At 49.1% G+C, this 12,738-nt stretch overlaps 1 long non-coding RNA gene across 1 annotated transcript in view; it reads right to left on the bottom strand.

Moving 5' to 3' along the window:
- The window catches only part of LOC142502259 (uncharacterized), a 32,213-nt gene that overhangs the window by 14,976 nt on the left and 4,499 nt on the right, over window positions 1-12,738 (bottom strand). The window lies entirely within an intron of this gene.

Here is a 12,738-nt window from a genome sequence, read left to right as displayed (position 1 = left end):
ATACAGACATACATACATACATACAGGAACAATTAATGGTTTTGGATTTTTAATTTTAATGGAATTTAATTATTTTGGATGCCCATTTCTTGCCCCTGTATTTATGTATGTCTCTATGGATACACATACATACATACAGGGACAACCAATGGTTGTTTTTGCAAATGCTTGTTTGGCTTGTTTTGATGTATTTTAAATGTAGTTTGCTTGTTTGTTTAGAAATGTTGTTGCAATGTAATTTTTATTTTTATTTAGTTAGATGTATTTTTTTGTGGTGTTTTAACGTTTATTTCAGGGGGGGCGGTGCTTTTTAATAGTGGATTCTTTTTGGGGGTTATATTTTGGCTAATGGTGGTTACTTTGAGCTTTCATTTATTGCATAATGGTTTGGTTTTGGTGTTTTAATAGTGAATTGTGTAATTTAATTTGCATTGGATTAATTGATTGTTGTTAATTTCTTTCTGTTTACTTCTTGATTTGTTTTTATTTTCTTATTGTTTGGATGGCATTGGACCTTGTTTGTAATTGTTTTTTTAGGTTTAGCATTGACTGCATAGTGTTAAATGATGCACAGATTATTTGCATAATGTACACACTGTGCCATTCAATTGTTTGATTGGATTTTGATATATATTTAATTGGCTATGTGTTGTATTTGATTTTGAGATGTGTTTTATTTTGATATGTGCTGTTTTTTATTTTGAGATGTGATGTTTTTATTTGGGCCTGTTTTTGTAATAGTTACCCATTTCTTTGTATATTGGTTAATCATGCCCATATGGGCATGATGAAGCCACTGTACAAGTGAAGGGTGTGGGTGATTGCCTGGGGAGGGTGGTTAGGCCTCCAGGGTGGGTATCGGGGCAATGTGGGTTAACCCCTTAATTACTTTCGTGATTATTAACCGCTAAGATGATTAAGGGGCTAGGGGACATTAGAATGTATTTTTGATATGTATTTTTCTGGCAACGGAGGACAGGAACTTGCAGTATCCTGACGAGAAAGCCCATCATATTGCAGGTGTAAATAGGAGGTAAGTTATTTTGCCCATTACTGTACTGTATGTATGTGTTGGTGTGGGGGGGGGGGTTGATTTATTTAAATGTAGGCCATGTTTTATTTTTTTACATACAGACGAGACAACGAGTATTCTAAAGCTTGCCTTAAACTAGCCTGGTTACATGCTGGGTGTAACCTGGCTAGTTTAAGGCATTTCTGCATTGACTAATGACCCATCGGATTAACAAAGCAGGGTTCCCTGGCAGTCCCATTCAGTTTGAATGGGACTGCCAGGGACCCCCGCTGTTAATCTGATGGGCCATTAGTCAATGCAGAAATGCCTTAAACTTGCCTTAAACTTGCCTTAAATTAGACCCAGTATATACCATGGTCTTTTTGGCTATTGCCACTGGTTTGTGTTAGAATAACCGTCGGCACTACAGTACAGGATTGGTACCGCAGAGCTGCGGGGACCCATGGAGACCAACTGAGGACCCCCGGATGCCCACGGGTATCACCCGAGGACCCGGTACCACCTGCGGACTACCACCTGAGTACTACCACCTGCAGACCCATGGGGAACAGCTGCTGTGGGGGCCCTGAGGACCGCAGGGACCACCCGAGAGCCTCAGACCCCCATGGAAACCACCCGAGGGCCCCCAGAACCCCATGGGAACCACACAAGGGTTCCCAGAAACCTGTAGGGACGACCCGGGGACACCCAGACACCACGGGACCACCCGTGGACACCATTGGGGCCCGTAGTGACCCACAGGGACCACCTGGAGACTCATGGCACCTAGCGGGGACCACCCAGAGACCCGTGGGTACACCCCAGGGTGCACTGTGGGGCCTGCAGACACCCGTCGGAACCATTGGGACCTCAGTTGGCCTGGGGTATTAAGCCTGTATGTAAAATAATAAATCATGTTTTTATGAGGGGGGGGGAGAAAGGGGGCACAGAGGGTGGGTGTATTATGTATTAATGTTAATTACATTTTGTAATGTTTATTGTTGTGGGGACTAGCAGGGGGTAGTGGGGCTGTTATGTGTTTTTATTGTGGGTAGCAAGGATGTGTGAAGGGGTATTGTCCCCAAGGGTGGTTGGTTAGACTTCCCGGGTGGGTAGTGGGGGAGGGTGTTTAGGCCTCCCGGGTTGGTAGTGGGGGAGGGTGGGTTAACCCCTTAATTACTCTACCGGTTACTAACCGCTAAGGTGATTAAGGGGTTAGGGGACATCAGATTGTCTCTTTTTATTGTTTTGTATTGTTTGCAGCAACGTGGGCATGGACGGTGATGAGAACGGCCTTAATCGTGGCAGCCTGACAAGGGTGAGTGCAAGATTTATTTACTTTATTTATGCTGTTTATTGTTTTTTAAATGGACAAATGCATTAATATCCATATGGATAATAGTAATTTTGCCCATTATCGTACTGTATGTTTGTCACGCTAACTCTGATTTGAATTGAACACGTCTTAGATATAATAAATATAGTTTATTCCTTAAAGAAGGTGAACACACAAGATTGCACAACTAACATACAAGAATGTAACACTTAGGGTTTGGGCAATGAAGCAATCTGGGTCTGGATTAGTGTCACGCTGCGCTCACCACAAACAGGACGGAAGACTGCGGGGCTGAGGTGGGGATAGAAAGACACCGACCCACAACCACGCAGTCCTGTCCGGAATGCGTAGTCCAAGTCGTACAGCGTCGTAGGGTTGGAGAGGTCAGGGTAGTCAGGGTACTTGCCGTATTCCAGGGTTGGAGAGTAGAGGATGGTAGATTTCCGTAGCCAAGGTCCAGGGAAATAGAAGGTAGAATGGTCGAGGGACGAAGCCGGGGTCAAAGCGCTGGAGAGTGTAGGAATCCAAAGAACAGCCAGGATCAGGACAGGAGTTTATGCTCAGCAAGGAATGACAGACTGGAGCAGGTATATAAGTGGGAAGGATCCAATTACCTTGCAGGGGTGTGATCCGGTCCTCCAATGGTGTCCGGGAGGCAATAATCCGAAAAAGCCTGCAGGTCAGGTTTTCCTGGTGATTACCTTGGTTGCCGAGCAACCCGCGCGCGTGCGCGATGCGCGTCGCGGAGCGCTGACGTCACGCGGGCGTGCGTCCAAGTTCCCTCCCTGTGGGAGGCACCGGCAGCTCCTTTCCAACCGTGCGTGTACCGCCCTGGCAGTGCGTGGGCGCATGGGTCCACCGTGTGATGCGTCAGCGGGGCGGTCTCTGACCGGAGTTGCGGCAGATGTGACAGTATCCCCCCCTTGAGGGGAGACCTCCGGGCGACCCAGGGATGGTTTATCAGGGTAAATAAATGATACGGTTGGCATGTACCTGACGATGAGGGATCCACTCTCTCTCTTCCGGGCCATAGCCTCTCCAGTGTACGAGATATTGCAATCCTCCTCTGGACATTCTAGAGTTGAGGATAGTCTGTACCTCGTATTCTTGTTGACCCTCTACCAGTATGGTTTTCGGAGGTTTAGGTTGTCCTTTGGAGGATGAGTCTTGTAGACATGGTTTTAGAAGGGAGGAGTGAAAGACGGAGGGAATTCTCATATTTTTTGGCAGTTCAAGCCGGTAGGCTACTGGGTTGATCCTTTTAGTGATGCGGAAAGGACCGATAAAGCGCGGTGCCAGTTTGGGTGAGGTTACCTTTAAACGAATGTTTTTGGTGGATAACCAGACCCTTTGTCCTACAGAGTACCCTGGGACCTCTCTTCGGTGACGGTCCGCTTGTCTCTTCTGTAGTTTACCAGCGTGCTGTAGTTTAAGATGGATTTTCTGCCATAAGTCTTGTAAGTGGAGGATCCTGTCCTCTGCGGCTGGGACTCCAGACTTCGAGATAAGAGAAGGGAGTGCAGAAGGATGGAAGCCATAGTTGACCATGAATGGTGACTGTTGGGATGATTCATTCCGAAAATTGTTATGGGAGAATTCTGCCCACGGGAGAAGTTCCGCCCAGTCGTCTTGAGTATCAGCAACAAAACACCTTAAAAATTGTTCCAGAGACTGATTGGTGCGTTCCGTTTGCCCATTGGTCTGGGGGTGATAGCCTGACGAAAAGTGTAGTGTGACGTCCAGACTCTTACAAAACGCCCTCCAGAACCGGGAGATGAATTGGGATCCTCTGTCAGATACTATGACCAGGGGGGTCCCATGTAACCTGAAGATCTCCCTGATGAAAACGTCGGACAACATCGGTGCGGTGGGTAGACCTTTCATACAGTAGGGATGAAGTGTGCCTGTTTTGAAAACCTGTCCACCACTACAAGTATGGTGTCCATGCCTCTAGATTTAGGCAACTCAACGATAAAGTCCATAGATATGTGTGTCCAAGGACGTTCCGGGATAGGTAATGGTTGAAGGAGACCGGCAGGTCTGTTGTGTGGTGTCTTGTTCCGTGCACAAGTAGAGCATGTAGCTACAAAAGCTTGTATGTCTCTCCGCATGTTGGGCCACCAGAACGTGCGTTCGATGAACTCAGTAGTTCTTTTGGTGCCACGATGACCAGCTGTCTTGGATGAATGCCCCCACTCCATGACTCTCCTCTGGTAAAGAAGGGGGGTGAACAAACGATCCTCTGGAACATTGAGTCCTGCTGGGATGTTGTTCTGAGCCTTGGTAATATCCGACAAGGCACTGAAAGTATTGGCTGCCACAATGCAAGTGGATGGAAGAATGGTCTCCTGCTGTTCCACCTTGTTATCTTCTACCAGGAACTGTCGAGACAAGGCGTCGGCTTTAAGGTTCTTAGACCCTGGGATATATGAAATAAGGAAATTGAAGCGCGTAAAGAATAAGGACCATCTTGCCTGGCGAGACCCGAGTCGCCGTGCTCCCTCAATGTATAGTAAGTTTTTATGGTCTGTTAATATCGTGACTGGCGTTTCCGTGCCCTCCAGTAAGTGTGTCCACTCCTCTAAGGCCAGTTTGATCGCGAGGAGCTCACGGTTACCCACGTCATAATTCCTTTGGGCGGAGGATTTTCTTTTAGAAAAGTACGCACAGGGGTGAAGTGGAGCTTGAGGGTACTTTCTCTGGGAGAGTATAGCACCTGCTCCTACATCGGATGCGTCAACCTCTAAGGAAAAGGGTAATGAAGGGTCTGGGTGTATTAAGATGGGTGCTGAGGCGAATGCCGTTTTTATCCTCTCGAAGGCCTGGAGAGCTTTGTCAGACCAATTTGTAGGGTCAGCTCCCTTCTGAGTGAGCGCCGTGATGGGTGCTACTACCGATGAGAATCCTTGAATGAACCTCCGGTAATAGTTGGCGAAGCCGAGGAACCTTTGGATAGCCTTGAGGGAGAGAGGACAGGGCCATTCGAGTACAACTTTGACCTTGGTAGCGTCCATAGCGAGACCGGTGTCCGATATGATGTAGCCGAGAAAGGAGGTAGATTTTTGGTGGAAATGGCATTTCTCGAGCTTAGCAAACAAGTGGTTCTCTCTTAAGCGCTGCAAGACTTGTTTGACGTGAGTAGTATGTTCCGGCATGGATCTGGAAAAAATTAGTATATCGTCCAGGTATACTATCACATGACGGTCCAGAAGGTCTCTAAAGATGTCATTGACAAAGTCTTGGAAGACAGAAGGGGCGTTACACAACCCAAACGGCATGACCCGGTACTCGTAATGCCCGTCGCGAGTGTTGAATGCTGTCTTCCATTCGTCTCCTTGTCTGATTCTAACCAGATTATAGGCGCCTCTGAGATCCAGTTTGGTAAAGATCCTAGCTCCTTGGAGTTTGTCAAATAATTCTGCTATCAATGGAAGGGGATAGCGGTTCTTTATGGTGAGTTTGTTGAGACCGCGATAGTCTATGCAGGGTCTGAGGGTTCCGTCCTTTTTTTTGACGAAAAGGTGATGAGGATTTTTGAATGAACCCCCTCTGGAGATTCTCCTGAATATATTGTCTCATAGCCTGGGTCTCAGGTATAGATAATGGGTATGATCCTCCTCTCGGGGGAATGGCACTGGGTAGAAGATCGATTGGGCAATCGTACGCACGATGTGGCGGAAGTTCCTCTGCCTGGCGTTTGTCAAATACATCGTGAAAATCTTCATATATCCCCGGCAGCTGTATCCTGTCAGGATCCGTGACCTCCAGACCTGCCACTGCCTTAGGAGCAGACATGCAATGTTCCAAGCAATTGGAACTCCAACGTAGAGGTGTGGACTCTGTCCAGTCAACGACTGGATTGTGGATCCGGAGCCACGGGAGTCCCAGAATAACGTCCGTGGAGGGAGTGTGGATAACATCCAGTGTTATGGTCTCGGAGTGGAAGTCACCAGTTGAGATCTTAAGGGGCACAGTTTGCAAGGAAATGAATGCGGGCTGCAAGGGTCGTCCGTCGATGGCTTCAAGGGCTACCGGTCGATCTTTGGGTACCAACGGTATCCTATTCTTGATAGCGAACTCTTGGTCCACGAAGTTTCCCCCTGACCCTGAATCCAGAAAGGCCCGTGTCTGTACTGTGAAGGTCTCACCGAATATGGAGATGGGTAGATAAATCCTAGTAGAGGGTTGAGGAGGGGGAAAGGTTGCAGTGCCCAGCGTGATCCTCCTTATACTCACTGGGCTTTGGCGTTTCCCGGTTTAAGCGGACAGTTGATCACCAGGTGGCCGTTATTGACGCAGTAGAGGCACAGCCCCGCTCGGTTTCTCCGTTGCCTCTCGATAGGCGAAAGACTAGTCCCTCCCAGCTGCATGGGTTCGTCTAGAACGGGAGTTGTGGAGAGTAGGGGACCTTGGTGGAAAAGGAGGACGATTGTATACCTCGAGGGTGTTTGTTTCTCTCCATCTTTCTCTCTTGGAGACGCTGATCCATACGGATGCACAGGTTTATCAGATCTTCCAGTCCAGCGGGGCGATCCAGAGATGCCAGTTCGTCCTTCAGACGTTTGTACAGGCCCTGCCAGAAGACTGCAGATAGGGCCTCATCGTTCCAGCCGGTCTCTGAAGCCACCGTCCGAAAATCCAGGGCATAGCGAGCCACAGTACGGTCTCCCTGAGAAATATTAAGCAGAGTATATGCGGCGGTAACCTTACGCCCTGGGGTGTCAAACACCCTTCTGAACTCGGCGATGAAGAGGGCGAGGTCTGAAGTCAGATCGGGACGTTGCTCCCAGATAGGAGATGCCCAGGCTAGAGCGGCGTCAGTCAGCAAGGAGAGTATGTACGCGACCTTTGATCGTGAAGAAGGGAAGTGAGAGGGGTGGGCAATATTCTAATCAGGAGCTCATTTCCCTAGCCCCTCCCAAAAGGCTAGGCGCCTCCAAGTCTGCCTTTTACAGGAAAGCCTTTGTCTCAAGGTGGGAAACACAACACTTTACACAAGTACCCATGTCCTGCTCTTCTTTGTTCTAGCATACACAAGCAGGGAGAGGGAGCCTTTGATCAGAGGGCTTAATGTAGACCACTTATCGCCCACTGAGCATTAACATACCATATGGCCTCCAGCTTTCCCGGGCTTAGAAATACCAGGGATGCAGAGTAACATTTTAATATTAAACATATACTAAAATAATCCGTTCTGTTGGTCTGAGCGAGCTGAAGTTTGCCAAGTCCTCATGCCGGAGGACCCTTGCCATAGTGGCCAAATATCAGCCTTCCACGACCCCCAGAACTGGAGATACAAAAACCAAGTTAAAATCCCCTATTAACTTTAATGCAGGATTCTCCACTATAAGCTAAAAGAAATCACTACATTTCACTCTTCCATTGAAATCAATGGCTCCGCCGCTATAGGCTTTTAATGGAGCAACTCCGCCATTGAAGTCAATGGGAAAATCTAATTTTTCACAGTTACCCACACTCCATCTGGTTGATCAGAGAGGGCTGGAAATTGCCATGCAGTCATGCCGGAGCAGTGACTACATTCTACCCAAATCCCAGCCCTCTGGTACTGACAGAACCGGAGATATGGGTTTTGACTTTACATACTTTCGGACTTAGCCGTTTCAAAGCCACGCGGCTTTCCTCCATTAGAATCAATATGGCCGGCGCTGCCATAGGATTCAATGGGACCTCCGCTACCATAGAAGTCAATGGGAAACACACACTTTTTTACAGTTAACCATTCTCTGTCCGGTTGAGGGGAGAGGGCTGGAAATTGCCATGTAGTCATGCCGGAGCAGTGACTACATCCTTGCCAAATCCCAGCCTTGCCAGATCCCCACGGAACCGGAGTTATGGGTTTTCAGTTTACACTGTTTTCCACTTAGTGCTTGAAAGCCACGCGGCTTTCTCCGCCATTACAGTCAATTGTGCGACCCTCGTAACGAGCGCGACCCTTTACCGGGGTCATTGATTGTCGGACCCGGTTGGGGTCGAGTGAGGGGGTTCCTAAGATCTAGGGGCAAAAATAATTTTATTCCGGGGTGCCCTAGAACCTAAGTTTCCCACGCCAATTGAACATGAACTTGACCAGGGATTGATCAAAACTCTTTTCAAGACAAAGTTTCCGCTTTTGCAGTCTGCAGTTTGGATGGCTGCCAACCCGTTCCTGGAGGTCTGAGTCGAGGAATCCCCATTGAAGTGTATTGCTCCACTGACTTTCAATGGGGAACCGCCGCTCCTCTTTTCGGGCACCACCTGCAGGTCTTCTACGATATCGGGCCCAAATCGCTGTAATCTCCATAGAGTTACATGGGGCTGTAATTGCGACCTATGGAGAGACTGCAAAATGGAGCCTGCAAAGGCGGGAAAGGGGACAAAGGGCCATAAACACAAAATTAACATTAACCCTTTCCCTCCTGACTGGATCCCAGTGTAAGTGTTGGTGCAGACACTGGAATGGGGAAAATACATATTCACAGGGGGATACACATTTGGTGCTGAAGCAGGGGCATAAACACAGTACTGGACATCATTCCAGTTAACCCCTCGCCTCCCAGGTGAGGGCAGGGGGTGGCCAAATGGGGTGTAACCCCTTTAATACTGGGCCAAACCCCCTCTCCCACGACAATGTGTTAGGTGTAGAGGGGGGCGTATTTATTTTAAAGTATTGTTTAATTTTTTGGGGCACACCATTGGTACTGCAGGCCCGCGGGGATCACCTGGGGACCCCTGTGGGGTATGGATGGTGTGGCTGAAAAAAGGTAAGCAATTTTTTTTTTCAAAGTCCAGCTCCTTTAGCGCCTGCCTTTAGCTGGCGTGTTTTTCCGGTGCATTTTTAAAGCACAATTCATTTAGCTCTGTTTAGAGAATCTCGTGGACTGGCAAAAATCGGCGCGTTTGCTTTTTTTTGCCTGATTGGGCGGGTTTTTCCCGCAAGCCAGAAAAAATGCATTTTAAGGCCGAGAAAGCTCTGTTATCACTGTCTAATGAATTGCGCAGCAGCCTGTATCAGCCTTGAGAAGCCATTTTGCGCTCTTAAAACGACTTATCACTGCTTAGTGCACAGCCCCTATGAGTCTCAGCAGCTGTCTCACAGCCGACTTGCCTCTATAATGACCGTGCTCACTGAAATCTTCAATATTGTTTAGATGCATACTGTACAGAGTAAAGTTCTATGTCTATATGCATTTTCATTATATAAAGTGCCTGTTTATATGTTGTTCTCAAGCGGACGTTGAATTCTCCACCAGGGGGATGATGTAGTAGGGTCCCCTACCTTGCCTCCGGTGCAGGGGACTGATCAACTCTTTAGCTGGCATTGCTCCACGTGATCAACATGAGTGGCAGCGGCCATCTTGGTATTTTAAGACTATTGTATTTTGGGATTACATTTCCCAGAAGCCTTTGGTGTGTCACATGGGCTGTTTTACCGAATCAGGAGCAAGCTACCATTAGAGAGACTCCTGATATCCTCCGCGGGGCCAGAAACACGAGGCAGTCTTGCAGGAGCTGGCAAAGAGGACGGACGCATCCAGGGAGTCAGTAAGCCGCTGGACTAGGCCAGACCTCTGCCCCAAGGCCCCAGTTAGGCCCCGATCCCCACATAGCAGAGTATTGTAGGGAAGGCTCCAGACAGGGACCCTCACATTAGACCTGTAGCAGCTCTGCTGCGCCAGTGGATGGATATCCAGGTGGCGGACTGCGGCCTTGGACAAGAGCTGTATAAGGATAAATAAGAGAGTTGTGTTGGAAGCCCTGTTGCATGGGACCTGATCAAGCACCTTCCTCTCAATATTCCCTGGTCTGGCCTGTGACCAGCAAGGTACCAAAGTGCACCTACACATCAAGGTGGGGAGGGGGGGGGAGGGTAGCACTACCTCACACTTGTGTGGGATTACTGGTGCGGACACCTGAGATTATTTGTGCCACGGCACCCTCAGTACTTTGGGGGACCACTCAGGGTTTGGGCTACTGCCTTGTACTATTATATTGTATTGTTGTGATCTACTTGTAACCCTGGTCCCCAGCAGCTCCTGGAGACCCCCCTCCCCTGGTGCAGCTCGATCGCGGGTACTGAACAACCCGACGGCTGCTTCCAAGGGTGGGGGCTGGAGCAGGGAGCAGCGCGGCTTCTCCTGCCTGCGAGCCGGTTGCCGGGGACGCGATCGGGCCGTTGCTAAGGCCGCGATCGCGTCTCTAAGGTCCCGGCGGCCGGTGAGGCAGGGCGCCGCCATTGAAGACAGCGTTGCGCATGCGCAGGGACGCGTAGGCGCAGGGAAAGCCCCAGAGCTAGGGATAGCTCGCGCGAGCATAGGGACAGCTCGGGGAGAAGAGAGAAAGCCCGGGAGAGCTTGCGCACGCGCAGTGCAGGGTAGGAAAAGCCCGCGAACCCCTAGCCTACCAGGGAAGGCTCTGAGATGGGACTACATATCCCAAGAGCCTTTGCACGCCCCATGTGATACCAGGGAGCCAATAGGGCTTAGGAAGGCCTGGAGGAAAGAGATACATTGTTTGGGCTGCAGCACGTTTGTCAGTTGGAGCAGAGGAGCTGAAGGGGAAGGAAGGATGCGGGGAGTGAGTGCAGCTCCTGCATCCTGATAGGTACCCTCACCCTCCAGGTAGGCCCCAACTCCCCACCAGGTTAGTGGGTAACTGATAAGGGACGGCCCTAGATAGGGAGGTCACCCTTAGTGTGTGTAAGGTGCAGGTTGGGCAGTGCCACAGCGGAGGGGGCTGTGGGCACTGGCAAATAGGCACAGTGTGCTAGTAGTGGATTGCTACGGGATCCAGGTGGCTGTGTGTGATTGCAGCTGTCTGTGTGTGTGTCGCTGCATGTGCTGGGCGCAGTGCGTGCAGTGTGTGTGAAGTGTGTGTGGATCCCTGCAGGCTGACAGTGTGAGCTGAGTGTTGGCTGCAGGTGCGTTAGGCTGTTAGGATTAGCAGTTACAGTTGAGACTGGGTAGCTAGGGGAAGGGGGGCAGGTTAATGTTCCACAGGCCCTAGGAGTTTTCCCCAAGCCATCCCAGGTTGCGGTTCCTCAGGGACAGGCCCTAGGTTAGGGTTGCTGTCACTCTAGAAGTAGTTAGGCAGAAAGCTGATAACGGCGGTTGCTGTTCCCATGCGGTTGGTGTTGCCGTGATCGGTTGCAGTTCCCGTGGAGCGGTGGGACCCTCGTTGGGGTCCACCGGCAGAATACCTGGAAAGGATCAGACGGACATCTGACCCCTTTAGAAGAGTGTTGCAGGCCCGAGCATCGGAGTGCTCGGAAGGTATCAATATTATATGTGCACCAACAGGCCTAGAGGTTTTAGTGACTGCGCAGTCACCCAGTGACTATCTCTGTAGGAGTACGGGACATTGGGTGGGGTTCTTGGGACACTGGGTGGGATCACCTGGTGTCGGGGAATCGTCCTGCGAGACGTCACCACGGGTAGTGTCTCCTCGTGAGAGGGACACAGGTTATGATGTTATGTAATGGATTATGATATTCTCTATGTTCGTAGTAAAGCCCTTAGTTATATATAATCACTGTGTGTGTAGTTTCTTATTGGGTTCCTATGTAGGGTCATTCTACACTTCCCTAGAATCCTACATAGGTGGAGGCGCTGTAAACGAAGATCTGTTCCAGAGGATTCACCCCAGGCTCTCATTAGCGGAGGCTCAGACCTCCTGTGAGCCTGCAGGTATACGCACCACACCGGTAACACCACATGTTCTACTCACCCACACTACATATGAGATTGGGTGGGGTGGAATACCCGTTACATACTGTTAAATCCTGTTATAGTAAATATGAGTTATATGATACATTAGTTGTGGTAGTATTATTGCTATAGTATTGGTTCATATGCGGAGCAAATCCCGACTACACTGGGATCCTCATGGGTGGAGGTGCTGCACTAAGAGAGAGAGAGAGAGCTCACACCCGGCTCCCAGAAGCAGAGGCTCAGGCCTCCTGTGAGCATACAGGTATTAGCAGCATGTGTAATCGCCCGCGGTTTCCCATAGGCGTAGGAAAAGGGGGTTACACTGGAAACATACATGTTCGGTACTACCTATAATTCTTTACTGGACAGGGTCCAAATACCGGTCAGTCCTGTTCAATACTGGACACCTGGCAACCCTTATAGTGAGGCTCCTTTATCATCTATGAATATAGATACTAAAAGCTGAGTCCGACTATAAGTAAAACAAGCTACACTAAAGAGACTTGACATCTCTGTACAGATGTACTAACAGCATTTTGTAATCATATATGTGAAATTACCTTGAAAAAAACAATATGCTAAATAAAATATGTAATCAATGTCACATTTAAGTTTTCCAAAGTAACCGAACCTGCAGTCTAAAATCATTATTATTATCATTATTGTTATCCTTTATTTAACAT

Source organism: Ascaphus truei, chromosome 1 (genome assembly GCF_040206685.1).
Source record: "Ascaphus truei isolate aAscTru1 chromosome 1, aAscTru1.hap1, whole genome shotgun sequence".
NCBI classification, from domain to species: domain Eukaryota; kingdom Metazoa; phylum Chordata; class Amphibia; order Anura; family Ascaphidae; genus Ascaphus; species Ascaphus truei.
This window is presented reverse-complemented; position numbering and strand designations above follow the sequence as displayed.